Source organism: Rattus norvegicus, chromosome 13 (genome assembly GCF_021556685.1).
Source record: "Rattus norvegicus strain SHRSP/BbbUtx chromosome 13, alternate assembly SHRSP_T2T, whole genome shotgun sequence".
Taxonomy (NCBI): Eukaryota; Metazoa; Chordata; class Mammalia; order Rodentia; family Muridae; genus Rattus; species Rattus norvegicus.
This window is the reverse complement of record NC_141546.1, coordinates 109,090,410-109,104,220: the sequence shown is the minus strand read 5'-3', so window position 1 is coordinate 109,104,220 and position 13,811 is coordinate 109,090,410. Positions and strand designations below refer to the sequence as shown.

General features: G+C 44.3%; 1 pseudogene; it reads left to right on the top strand.

The window, feature by feature from the left end:
• Positions 1-804: 804 nt before the first annotated feature.
• On the top strand, positions 805-2,983 carry LOC148001896 (uncharacterized; annotated as a pseudogene).
• The last annotated feature ends 10,828 nt before the right edge of the window (positions 2,984-13,811 follow it).

The window sequence follows — 13,811 nt, the reverse complement described above, 5'->3', positions numbered from 1 at the left end:
CTAGAACCTCTTCCCACAACCAACTTCCATCTCAAACTCTGTATATCTGACCATAAATATTTCTAGACTTAATATCCTAACTTCACTCCAAAGATGTCTAAAAGGAAATCAATTGTGTCTCCCCTGAACAAGCCTGAATACTAACTTTCCTATTTCCACCAACCACTATGCTTCAAAACTTCAGCACTTTCTTTCCCCGAGTCCTGTCCCCAAACCAAAATGGCTGTCTGACTTGCCTCTCCCTTCCATCTCCACAGGCTTCACTCTAACTCCCATAGTCTGACTTGCCTGTCTTCCGCCTGTGTCACTTCCCCCACCCTCTGTCCGGCTTTTAATGATGCAGAATCTTCCTCCATATACTCATCCTCCTCCTGTGTATACAAACCTCTTCAAGGTCAAGGCTCACTGCCACCTCTGTGGCTTCCAAGATTCCAGAACCTCACTTAATTTAGGGGGTGCACAATAGTTGCTGAATGAATGAACCCTGGCTTTCGCCATGACGCACGTCCCTACTTCCCACAAGCCTGAGCCCGGATGTCCTCTACCATCTCACTTTTCCCTTTCCACCTGTCTAACATCCTGAAAACAACCTCTCAAGGAGCTGATCAATTCCTGACCCTCTGAGCCATGTTCCTGTCATTGCTGCATCATATCTCTGCCTACGCTTGGCTAGCCCTGCCCTGTGATGACGTCCATGCCCTCCCCTCCCCCCACCCCACCCCCGTGTATTCGACTCCCACACAGCTGCCAACTGTGGAGCTTTAGGGGAACAAGAGGACACAGGAAAGGGGGAGATTTGAAAAAATGGACAATGGAGAGCATAAAGGGGGTGCGCTGGAGTCTTTGATCCCTAGAGACACCATCCTCCCAAAGGGTAAGGTTGGCAGCAACTGAAAGGGGAGGAGGAGGAGGAGCCTGATTTTTCCACTGAACGGAAGCATGATTTTCACCACTGCTTCTGTTGCCCTGGTAACCAGGGACAGCCCAGTGGAGAGTACAGTAAAAGAACACCATGTTTATCTTTGCTGTCTGATCCACTTCCCTGTACACCCTTCCCTGACCACCTCTTGTCCCCTAGGCCTGCTCCAAATGTCTTGTAATGCCAGCGCCACCGTTCTAGTCTGCTGCTCAAAACCTCAAGGTCTGAACTAATCCTTACTATCAAGCACAATGTATGATATGTTCCACATCTTGGGGTCATCCCACCGTACCCACCTGCCATGCCAGGAAGAATGGCATCCACTTAAGCAAACAATTCACTAGACAGGATGAAATGGAGAACACTGCCCAAGCCAGCACCTTTCTTACTAATGGACTGCTGGTGTACATTGGGCACCTGTTTGTTCCAGGATCAAAACAAACCTGTCTGGGGATGAGCTGGGAGACTTGGTCTACCCAAAAACTTCCTCAGATCCTCTCTCCTACCGGTGTGACCTCAGAACAGAGACAGAGCTAACACCATGGAAGATTATATAAGTGTTGCATAACATGGTGGCACGAGTAGCACCAATGCAGTTATCCATTGCCACAGACAGGCCAGGAGTGGAAACCAGCCCAAGGGGCTGGGCTGGGGCTGGCATGCAATCCTCTTGCCACCAGTGCCAGAGAAACCTAGGATCTTGCTGCCTCAGCCCTGTCTATACCTGCTCCTTTTACCCCAGAAGACAGAGAGGCTTCCCTGGCTCTTGCATTCTTCTTCCCCTGTGGGTGTCAGGTGGAGGCCACAATACCAATCCCATACTGGCTAGCAGCAGACTCTACAGAGCCTGCCAGGAGGGCATCCAGGAGTGGTGGGCAAGGGAGGGGTAAGGTCCAGAAACCCCTCTATCCTGACACAACAAGCACTGCAGCAGCAACAGGTTTGGCTGGGCGAGCTGTCCTCTGCTCTGTCGTTTGCTGTCTCTAACAAATTATGTTAAATGTGTGTGTATGGGGGGAGGGGACATATTTGGCAAATGCCAAACAGGAAAGGGTCCTGAGTAAATTCATCCTGTTTCCCCCATATCGAAGCTGACCCACCACCTAGGAACTTGAACTGCAGCACGTAGAGCTGTCCACAACTCCGACCTCACTGCTCCATCTCTGCGGCAGCGTAGGTTGCCAGAGCAGCTACCCCTAGGGCTTGCTCCTCCCCCAACTCAGCGGCGCAGGCGTCCGTGGCTGGTGGATACGCACGCGGGTCAGGGGGCCGCCGAGGGCCAGTTCAGAGCTCCATCCAAGTCTCCCATCACCACTGCCACACCCACGTTATTAATGGTAGGGTGGGAGTCCGCAGAAAACCTGCCCGGTGGTATGTCCTCTAGCTGCACCTGCGGGTCCCAAGCTACGCCCTGGCCTTCCCTCACGCACCTCCGCGCCTCTTAAGAGCTAGAAGGAGCAAGCTCCTTCGTCTCGAATGTACTGCGCCGTTCCTCGTCCCTCAACCACCTGTCTCCGCTTCCCTTCCCCGAAGCCTCTCCAAGTCGCCGCACCCCGCGCAGTACCACACTCGCCGCCTACTGGGAAGCCGAGTCACGGGGCACCGTTCAGGTTCCTGCGCCCCGGTCTGCGGCCCCTCAGGCCTGCGCCGCCCAGGCCACGGTCCGTTCCCGCCTGCCTGCGAGGCAGCAGCGGAGGGATAGGCGCGGCCGAACTCGGCAAGCCGAGGTCACGCGCGGCCGGCTTGGCTTATCCCCTGCCGCAGCTCCTACCTGAGCGGTCGCCGGCTTCCGGCGCTGCACCGCAATCGCCGCCCGGATGCACGGAGACCCGCGGAGGCGCAACACTGCGGACTCTGCTTCGAGAGCTCCGCCCGCTCTTCCCACGCTCCGCGTCCGCGCCGCGCCACCCTGCGGCCAAGTCCGGCGTTGCGCCTGCTGGAAACGCGGTCGCCGCCTTCCGAACTGCGGCAGAGGACTTAGCCAATTATTTTCTCGCGGCCAATAAACACGCCTTAACTTGAGGGCTACTTCAGAGCTGTCCAGATCTTCACAGGTCCTGGTTCCTCTGACATTTTCTTCCAAAGTTTCTCTTGTAAGGGTAAGAGACGTGGGTTAGTCTCAGGAAACTAAGGGCCTGTGTGGTGAGATTCCAGATTATGTTTCCATCTTCCTGTAAATTCTTGCTCAGGAGATTTTTATTTTATTTTATTTTTTTTTTTTTTTGAGAGTTCTCTGACTTAGAGTCTTTGGAGAATTGGAGAAGAGCTGTCCACCCTCTCTCTTTCCAGAAAAATGCATACCCACAAAGAAGCAGAAATTTGTATTCAAGGCATTTTGAAACTTTTCAGAGTACCACGACCGCCAACTTCAGACCTCTGCTGCAGGTGTCTATGGATGTAAACCACTTGGCAATTCCCGAATCGCCATCTCGCTATCCTGGGACATCTTCAACAGTCTCCGAGACTATGTTTCTGCCTTAAAAAAACAAAACAAAACAAAAAAAACCAAAAAAAAAAAAAAAAACCTTTTTGTAGTCCCAGTGATGCGGAGTGGAGCGGGCTGGTTGCTGGTCAGTTTAACGGAAACCTGAGCTCAAGATTAAGTGAAAGATTCTGTCTTGAAAAATAAGGTGGAAAGGACTAGAGGAAGATAACAGATCTACACTTTCACCCCCGCCTTTCTTTAAAAGCCAACAGGAGCCTCTTGCTCCTCGATGATTTTCCAGCATCACATTCATTCTGCTACTTAACCACTGTTAGATATACATGCACCGGCTGCTATTTTGCAGTTGATTGTAAAGTCTTTTGAGATTAGTGTTTTCCTTCTGCAACTAAGGTAATTTACATGGTCACTTTATTTTTCAATGTTTTAAATATTCAAAGTGAAGGAATTCAGGGGAATAAAAAGCCTAGGGAGATACCAAGAGAAAACTGCACCCTCCTCCTTTCTGATTGCTTCAACACCAATCTATATTCTCCCATGAGTACCACCAAGGCTGGAAAACAAAGTCCTCAAGGTGGTGAGATCAATCTCATTTCTTTTTCTTCTGGACAAAAGCAGCCTCTATCCATTGATTGTTAGAGGAAGGTAGGATACAAGTTCATGCAGAATGCATCTGTAAAGCATCAGATATTCTACCTCTAGTGTCCATGAGTTCCAATAAGGAGTACCACCCCCTACCCGCTTTTCCTGGGAGATATATACAGACCAACCTATGACAGCCAAAGAAACGATTCCACTCAAATGTAGTTTGGTGAACAAGCAAATTTATTGGGGTGCCTTGTAGGAACGTGCTTGACTGAAGGGTAGCTGGACCAACTGAAAAGCCCACTCCCACCATGAGTGACAACTCATCAAATCCACAACTGTGGAACTTCTCTCCCCAGCTACTGTTACTACTTATATAACCTTAGGGAAGGACTTTGTGGCTTGTAAATTTCAGGAGCTTCTTGAGACTCCTCGGTTTTGAACCTTGTAAATTTAGTTTGCTTCCTGAATCTTAAGAAGGTGGCCTCTAGGAGAGCATGTTTCAGTAAGGAAACAACTCGACAGCACATCACATCTATATTCTACTTTCTAAATCACATCTCAGAGGTCCTCTTCCTCTCTATCCCCTCACCAGGACCATTATTTCCTTTCTGAATTTCCACATTTGTCTTCAGCCCACCTACACTTCCTGCTTCCGGCCTCACCAGGCTCAGATCCAAGTATACATCTGCTGTGGCTTGTATGTGTGTCCTCTTACAAATTATTTTCAAACCTAGAGATTCAATGTGATAGTATTTAGAACCTTTGGGATGTAGTTAGGTCATAAGAGTGGAACTCTTGTGAATGGATTGATGTCTTTAAAGAAGGGGTATTTGCAGGGTACTGGCTGCACACAGATGCAACCTCAGTACTTTAGAGTCACATCAGGACATCATGAGTTCCTGAACAGCCTGGGCTACATATCTAAAAATACATAAAAGGCTACACCGGGAAAGTTGCTCATTCTTACTGCATTCTGCCACTTGAAAAAATACCAAGAGGACAAGATAAACAACTGTGAAAACAGAGGTTGACCTTCACCAGAAACAAACTCCCCAGCCACCTTGATCTTGGGCTTCTCAGCCTCTAGAAATATAAGAAACAAGCACCTGTTGTGTTATCTATCCAGACAATGGCTTTCTACTATAGTTGCTTGGACAAAAGACAACAAATATTCCAGGCTCATCAGTTTCCAAAAGTATCAATCACTCCTTTACTTAAAACTATTCGAGATCTTGTAGTGGTTTGGAAGACACCCCCCGCCCCTTTAGCCTCATAGGGAGTAACACTATTGGGAGGTCTGGCCTTGCTGAAGTAGGTTTGACTTTGTTGGAGGAAGTGTGTTACTAGTGGGTCTCAGAATCTCAAAACTAGGCCTAGTGGCTCAGTCTTTTCCCTGCTGTTTGCAGATTTAGATGTAGAACTCTCAATTCCTTCTTCAGCACCATGTCTGCCTGCATGATGCCTTGCTTCCCACCATGATGATCATGGACTAAACCTCTGGACTGTAAGCCACACCCAATTAACTGTTTTCTTTTATAAGAGTTGTTGTGGTCATGGTGTCTCTTCACAAAAATAGAACCCCTAAGACAGTGCTAAACCTCTTCACCTGGCTCACCAGTTCTCAAAGATCTGTCCTTAATTGTCTCTACACATACGCATGCACACGTACAAGCAAACATGCATGCAAACACACACACACACACACGCATGCGCACACACTTTCCTTAAATTGCAGGCTTTAAAACAACAGCCTCCTTCCCACTCAAGAGTGTGCACTCTCCCTGCTACATCCTACTCAACTTCAGCTATCCTTTTGTGTTCTCTTGCATTTCTGTTTTGAGTCCATTCTTTTTTATGACATTAGCTGCTGCTAATCAATACTGCTGTTAACTTCTGTGACATCTGCTTTCCCTGCCATAGTGAGACCTCTGCAACAATGTTCTCCAGGCCAAGTACAATACCTAATGTTGGGTAGAAGCATGCCCGTTCCCATTAAACAAAAGGTAGACTAAAATGCACACACCTTATAGAGACCCTGGGGCAAATGTAGTATTACTCTGAATTGTGGTAAAACCAGGCTTCTTTTGTTCTGATTAATTTTGTTTATTTGTTATTGTTTTTTTGTTTTTGTTTTTGTTTTAGATAATGTCTTTCTATATAAGCCAAGGAGACCTCAAACTCATAATCCTCCTGCCTTAGTCTTCTGAGTGCTAGGAATACAAGTCTTTGACACCTGGCTAGAGGACAAAAGCTAGATTTTAAATACTAGAATTGCTTACTGTTTTCAAATGATTTTTAATCTGAGTCTTCAATTCTTTTTAACTAAAAAATGGGCACGGTAGCACCCAGAATTGCTTTCAGATGTATGTGGTAGTACTTTACAATTTTAGATCTTCTCCATCCATGCATTACTTATGTTATATCACTTCACTTAATCCTCACAGTAATATTTTCACTTGGCAGCTGACAGTTCTCATTTTGCATTTTAGGAAACTGAAGTAGATCAATGGAACACAATTTGTCATAGGTTACCTAGCTAGTCACCAGGCAACAGAAATTTGAGGTTGGGTTCCAAGTCTAGGTATTCTCTACCACCGCCAACCACCCCATCTGCTTTTTCCTCTCAGCTCCAAGGGAGAAAGTAATGTTAAGACATGTGTCACAGGCATGGAAACATAGAACGACTGAAGGGTTTTTGATGTATAAGGCAGTTTGGTTGGGAAAAGTTAATCAGAATAGGAAGAATGAGCTAAAGACTCAGTGACCTTGAGGCTATACCTGTACTCTGAAGGTTAACTTCAGTTGACAGACCATCTTTGCATGCCACTGGACATCTTCAGGCTCTAAGATTACCAGAAGCTGGGGTCTATTTACTCCATATTTACAATTCTGCTCATCACCAAACAGTTATCAAGCTCTTATTAAATGTTTTATTTTGGATTGCAGATGTCTGGCCAAATTTACCTCTCTGAGTCTCCATTTTTCCGTCCTGTAAAATGGGATGATATCATCCCAGCACATGACTGTTTTGAGAATTAAGCAGGATGATACAACATCCCACCTTGTGTCAGGTGGTTTTCATGTTTATCAGATGTCTGTTAGTAACTCAGCAAAGGACAGAGGAAGCTTAAGAACTTGAAAAGTACAGAAGGAGTAGAAAGGCAGTGGTTCTCTCCTACTATCTGCTTCATAGAGATCGAAACAGCTTTGAGGCTCAGGGCTTTTGGGACTGTCTAACAATGACTTGTAAGTCATATCAGGTAATGTCAGCTATGTTGGTGACTGTTGTCTGAAGCCACAAACATGTTATGAAAAAACATTTAAAAAAAGACAGGATATTTCTATGTATCCAAGTATGGCCTCAAACTTGTAATCCTCCTGCTTCAGCCTCCCAAGTATTAGGTTTAGGGGCATGTTTTTATCACACCCTCACATAGAAGAAATTTGATGAGATGCTTTGCCAAGACCTTGGTGGGCAGGAAGCTACAACCAGTTAGTGCCAAGACAGAAGAGGAAGAAGAAGAAGAAGAAGAAGAAGAAGAAGAAGAAGAAGAAGAAGAAGAAGAAGAAGAAGAAGAAGAAGAAGAAGAAGAAGAAGAAGAGGAGGAGGAGGAGGAGGAGGAGGAAGAGGAGGAGGAGGAGGAGGAGGAGGAGGAGGAGGAGGAGGAGGAAAGTAGTTTTTATGCCTGACCACAGTTGGGATCAGGGCTCATTTGAAACTTCTTTTTGGGAATTCCCAGAGACAACTGGGAAAGAATGACAGAAACAACTTTGAAAACATCAATGAAACCATCAAACACATTATTATAAATATGAATGACAGAAATGGCTTTAGGCACTTTGTAAGATAACTGTCTATCTGTAGTGAGGTTTGATCAAATACTGCTTGCATTATGTTAATTTGGGTTCCCAAAATTGCATAACCAATGGCTGGGCAGGGCAGACAGAGGTGGGACTTTTAGGATTCCAGGGCAAGGGACTGAAGGAGAAAGAGGGGAAGAAGGGACCCACCATGCTGGAAGAAGGTAGAGGAGAGGAGAAACCACGCCCAAGAATGTGCAGGGCAGAGAGCTTAGCTGCTATGTAGGAGCCGAAGTGGTCCCAAGAGGGCTGCCTGACTGGGTCCAAGGCAGCAATGATAGAATGTAGATTTTAGTAAGTAATGACTTGGAATATTGGAGGGAGATGGATTAGCCATGCGGAGATTAGGAAGTGAACCAGCCATTGAGCTGTTTTAGACATATCAAAATATAAAGGCTCTGTGTGTGTGTGTGTGTGTGTGTGTGTGTGTGTGTGTGTATTTCATTCTGGAACACAGAACATTGGGGTGGATAGTGAGGAGCCTCCCACTGCCACCACCAGGATCAATTTGAGTACTTAATTGAGTACACACACACACCCACACCCACACACACACACAAACACACACACACACATATCCAGTGGAACTGCCCTTCACAGGTCTTCTTGTGATTATAGTATTATATCATTATAGTAGGTTTTTTTCTTTAAAGATTAAAACCTTTTTTTCTCCTTTCTGTTCAACAAAGACAACCGCCCTTTGGTTTTTGATAAATGTTCCTTCCCTTGTAGCAGGTAGATTTGCCCCAGGCACTAAGAGCTGTGCTTTTAAAACATACAGAAGCACAGCTGTTTGTTTCTGCTGCATCTTTTTTTTCTCCTATTTTCTGCCCTGAAGGCTGGGTTTTCTCTGCTTTGTCAGGCTGATAACACGTGGAAGGGAAAGAAAAGTTCTAATAGACTAATTAGCGATACAAGCTTTTAATAACTGATTATGGGAAAATATTCCCCACCCTTCAGTGGTTTATTTATTTATTGCTGATATGCTGCATTAGGGTAAAGTAGTCAACTTCTAACTATTGGCAACTTAAATCGATCCCTTTTCTTCTTTATTTCTCTTTTCCCCTGCTGTAATGTGCTCAGACAATATGAAAGAATCAAATCAGCTGACAGACAGCTTTGCCAGATGTGCTAGGACCCTGAGGTCACCATTTTAAAACCACTAGGAACTGTAGGAGCTGTGAAAATCCAGCTATCTTTATGTAGTGAGAATTTTAGAATTTTGGTTTTTTTAAAGACACAGAAATATTATGTTTTTCATTTTAATCCCATGTGTGGGGTTATGGGGCTGCTTTGCAGCAGCTGACTTTGATTTGCCTCGTGCTCTCGGGCATATGTGATTTTTCCAGCTGCGGATAGTTTCCGCAATTGTGTGACATTTGGAACTCGGGGGACTTTACAGAGGGTATATAAATGCTAGAGCCCTAAGGGTTGGGTTACGGGTTGTTGGTTGCTGTTAGTCTTGGTTTCTTAAGTTGTCATATACAAAGAAGAAACAACAAGAAGAAATTAGATACCCTAATTTTTGAAGATCATACTTGCTCCATGAAGTTCCACAAACCTTATCATCATCACCCCATTCCTGACCCCTGACTTTATTTAGGGTTTTCTCTCCATTCCTCTCCTGTTTACTCTTATATCTAGTGTTAGGGGGTTGAAGAGAGGTTATTCAGGTCTCGTCAAGAAAGAGTCATGTAACAAGTGGGAATCCATTTGTTATCCTCTAAGGTTGATCCGAGTATTCAATGAAATAAGTAGGGTCAAGTACTTAGTACATACTAAGCCCTCAGTAGCTATTAAATATACCTAGTGCATAGGAAGATAATTTGATGGATGCTAGTAGAATAAATGAGTAATGTAATTTATGAGTAGATTATGAAGTCTTGAAGCTCAAAGGGGTGAAAATAAGAAGGAATGAATAATAAATCAAAATAATAAAGGCCATTGCTTGAGTGCTTATCAATCAAGGTCTATGTTCTGCGCTAATTGCTTCTTGTACATTCTCTCATCTAGTCCTATGTAACCTGATTTTTATCGGCCTCCTTAAATAATGGTTTGTTTGTTTCAAAAGCCTGAACCCCTTTTACAAAATTATGTGAGAACTGTGTGTTCTCCCAAGACCTCCAAGGGCTGACATATTCATGTTTCCTTATGAATTGCTGGACCACTGAATTCATGCTCCTCAAACTGCTTCTGGAAGATACTGGCATTTTTTTCTTTTAAGGCCCCAGAGCATAGGCATTTTATACAAAGATTTTTACTGAGAGTAGGCACAAAGTGGCAAGATACTTACATGTTCACCAATGTAGCCATACCTAAAGTCCTCTGTTTATGCTCCCAGGTCCTTCCCAGTTATTCTGCAACCTAGTACCCTGCTGCAACCATGTTTCCATCTCTCTAAGATTCTCAGCCACCTCTCTACTGCCTTCTATATCTTCCTGAAAACAGTAGATTATTATGCAAAGAAATATAGCTTTTGAACAAAGTCTCCACTCTAGGCTATTTTCATTCTGAGGTCAGAGAAAAATCTTGACTGCTCTCCTTCTTAAAGATTTAATGTGTTTGTGTGCATCTATATGAATTCATATATACCATGTCTTATGCTGGTGCCTGCAGAGTCCAGAGAGCAGCAGACAGCAGTTCACGGAGAACTGGAGTTACAGGTATTAGGTATTAGGAGCAGAACCTCCATTCTTTACAAGAACAATAAGCTTTCTTAGCCACTGAGCCATCTCTCCAGCCTTTCTTCTGCTCCCTTTAAACAAATGTTACTACCGAGTTTTCTTTGATCAATGAGCTAATTACTTCTGAGATTCTGCCCCACCCTCCTAAAGACACGGGGCAGTCATTTGTGGCATAACATCTTTTTATATATTATTTCCTCCCTTTTCCCACAAACGAGGAAACAGTGAAGAGAATTTGAAATGTAATACACTCAAGGTCACATAGCTAACATCAGAGCTGAATCCAGCTATGGCATGTCTGACTCCAAAGCCTCATGGTTGACCCACAAAGCAGCTCAGGCAGGTCCAAGCAATTACATTCATGAACCAAACGTAACTTAGGAAATCCTTCTGTGGGAGAGCCTACAGCCTTGATGCTCAGAGGTGAGTAGTGAACTGATTGACCAAGGCCAATGGCAGTCAGATGAGTTAGAGCTTAGAATAACTGCTGGCCTGTAGTTTTGTGACCGAGACCCTTATAATGCCAGAATCCGTATCTGCTGAATGGTTGGTCTGATTGCTTCATCTGCTAGTGCTGCCTTCCCTGCCTTACATCCTGTTGTGTTCATCTTTGGTAAGCCATGCTCAGGGAAGGCAAAGCAGATAGTCTTTTGCTTATTGAATACTAACTTATTTTTAAAAAAGATTTATTTATTTATTTATTTTATGTATTTGAGTACACTGTAGCTGTCTTCAGACTCACCAGAAGAGGGCATCAAATCCCATTACAGATGGTTGTGAGACACCATGTGGTTGCTGGGAATTGAACTCAGGACCTCTGGAAGAGCAGTCAGTGCTCTTAACCGCTGAGCCATCTCTCCAGCCCCAAATACTAACTTCTTATGTAAAACAATTTCATTAATTTGTTGGTGTCTAAAATGCCAGCCAAATTAGGGAGGCTTCTACAAAAGTTACACAAAGAGCTATGAAAAGAATAGTTCATTGCTGTCCTACTTTTGTCTCTGTTAATATGATTAAACATTGACCAAACTCAACTCGGAGATCAAAGAGTTTACCTGAATTACATCAAGGGAAGTCAGGGCTCAAGACAGGTACCTGGAAGCAAAATTGGAGTAGAGACTGTGAGAGAATGTTCCTTCTTGTCTCATTCTCAGGTTCATATGCTACTATCTTTCTTATACCTCACAGGATGGCCTACATTGATCAACAATTAAGAAAAACCACACAGGAGTTGGGGATTTAGTTCAGTGGTAGAGCGCTTGCCTAGCAAGCGCAAGGCCCTGGGTTCGGTCCCCAGTTCCGAAAAATAGAAAAGAAACAAAACAAAACAAAACAAACCCCAAAAAACAAAAAACAAAAAACAAAACACACAGATGTGTCTACAGGCCAATCTCACTGAGGCAATTCCTCGAATAGGGGGCTGTCCTTTGGTAGCTGTCATAGTTATCAGGTCAACTCTTAAAATATCACAGCGATTGTCTTCAGGCTTCAGTACTATCTAAGGTTTCAATCTCTACTAAGGGTCTTGGAAAACACTGAAGAGGAAGCTATCATAGTTCTGAATATTACCAGAAAATGTATGTGTATTTTTAATGAGCTAAATATTTTGCTGTCTTTCTCCTCTTCTAGAGTTCTATGAATGTCTGCTTTTTCCTATCTTTAGAGCATCGGTCATGCAGAGTGTCTTTGATAAGACTTGTTGAATGGCTAATTTAAAATAGAAAATCCTTGGACTACGAGTAGGTTTATGAGGAAATGAGTAGCATCCTATTCCAAAAAAAAAAAAAAAAAATTAGCCTATCCTGGAGCTTATGCCATCACGAGGGGACATAAGCTTGATTTATTTATGAGAGATATAAAGAGGGTAGCATGCTTATCCAGACTTGAAGGACACTTTATAATGAATGCAGAGCCTCATAGCCTCACAGGGTTTTTGTTCTAGGCTCAGGACCTGCTAGACTTTTGGGTCCTGTACAGTATGTATTGATGAGATGATGCAAAAATGTAGTTCTAAACTCACTTGGAAACATGGCACTGGCATCAAAATACCCAGTTAAAGAAACCCAGAAGCCTCCACAGAAGAGCAGGACGCTAAGATGAAAAGAAGCCTCACATTCAGGACGTCCTTCCTATATCCTCGGTGTGGGTTTGCTGTACACAAGGAGCTGAACTGAATGTATCTTTAAAGTCCTCTCCACTGTTACCTTACTATGCTTGTGTGTATATTAATAATGAGATAAACTGGACTAGACTGTTAAGGGTAGGGTGACACCAGAGAGGAAACCCAAAAAACACAAAATATCAGTCCTGAGGCTGAGTAGTGGTAACCCAGCAGGGCCAGCAGGTGGTGCCATTGCTGCGTCATGATTTTTAGGCCAGATGAGAAAGTGATGTTTAGGAAGCAAATGAGGTCTTTAGAGTAAGCTGCTAAAGCATCATGGACGCTGCTCCATCTATCCCCAGAACATACACACCTTTCCCCTAAAGCCTTTACCCTCAAAAACGCAGAGTAAAATGGGCCCGAGGCCCAGCTACTCTTTTTCCTCCCTCTAATGTTTCCAAGGACTCCATTCCCAGCATCTATTACTTCCAGACACCACTAACAAGGGCCAGACCGTTGACGATGATAGTGTTGTAAAACATGTTATCAAATGGAGGCTAACTAGACTTTTATGTTCAATCACCATCTTGCTTTTCTCTGATCCCCCTAACAGCCACCTCATTTTGGGCAAAGATCAAGCCTTGTCCCTTAGTTTCCTTAATGCTAGGGAGAAGTTTCCATTAGGGAAGTTAGACAAAATAGGGGTGTTCTAGAGGCCTCTGAAAGTCTGGCAGCACCTCTTCCCCACCTAGAATCTGGTGTGAGCAAGTGTTTATATATGGCTGTAATCTGGGATTTGGTAGCCAGATCCAGAGTAGACCTCACATAGTCTTGGTTATGCTATGAGCTGGGTTAGAGGATGCTCAGAGGATAGTTCAAAGCAAGCCTGACCCCCCCCCCATTTTTCTATATTTTGCATGCAGCCACTCATGTGCCTCTCTTCTCAGAAAGATGTTTCTGAATACCCAACATGCCTCACCTTTTTGAAAGAGCATTACAGCCTGCCCTTCTCCCTACTATCGAAAGTTTCCTGCCTCTCTGCCTCCCAACATGGAAAGAAGTTTCACAGAGTCACAAGTTCTGGGCATCCTGGCTGGTACCTGTGTCCCTCCCCTATGCCAGTCTCCTCCTTGGTCCACCTCCCCCTTACTGCCATGCAATAGTCCCAAGCCTGATATGGAAACCAGTCAGTTAGCACACTCATAGGGCCACAGA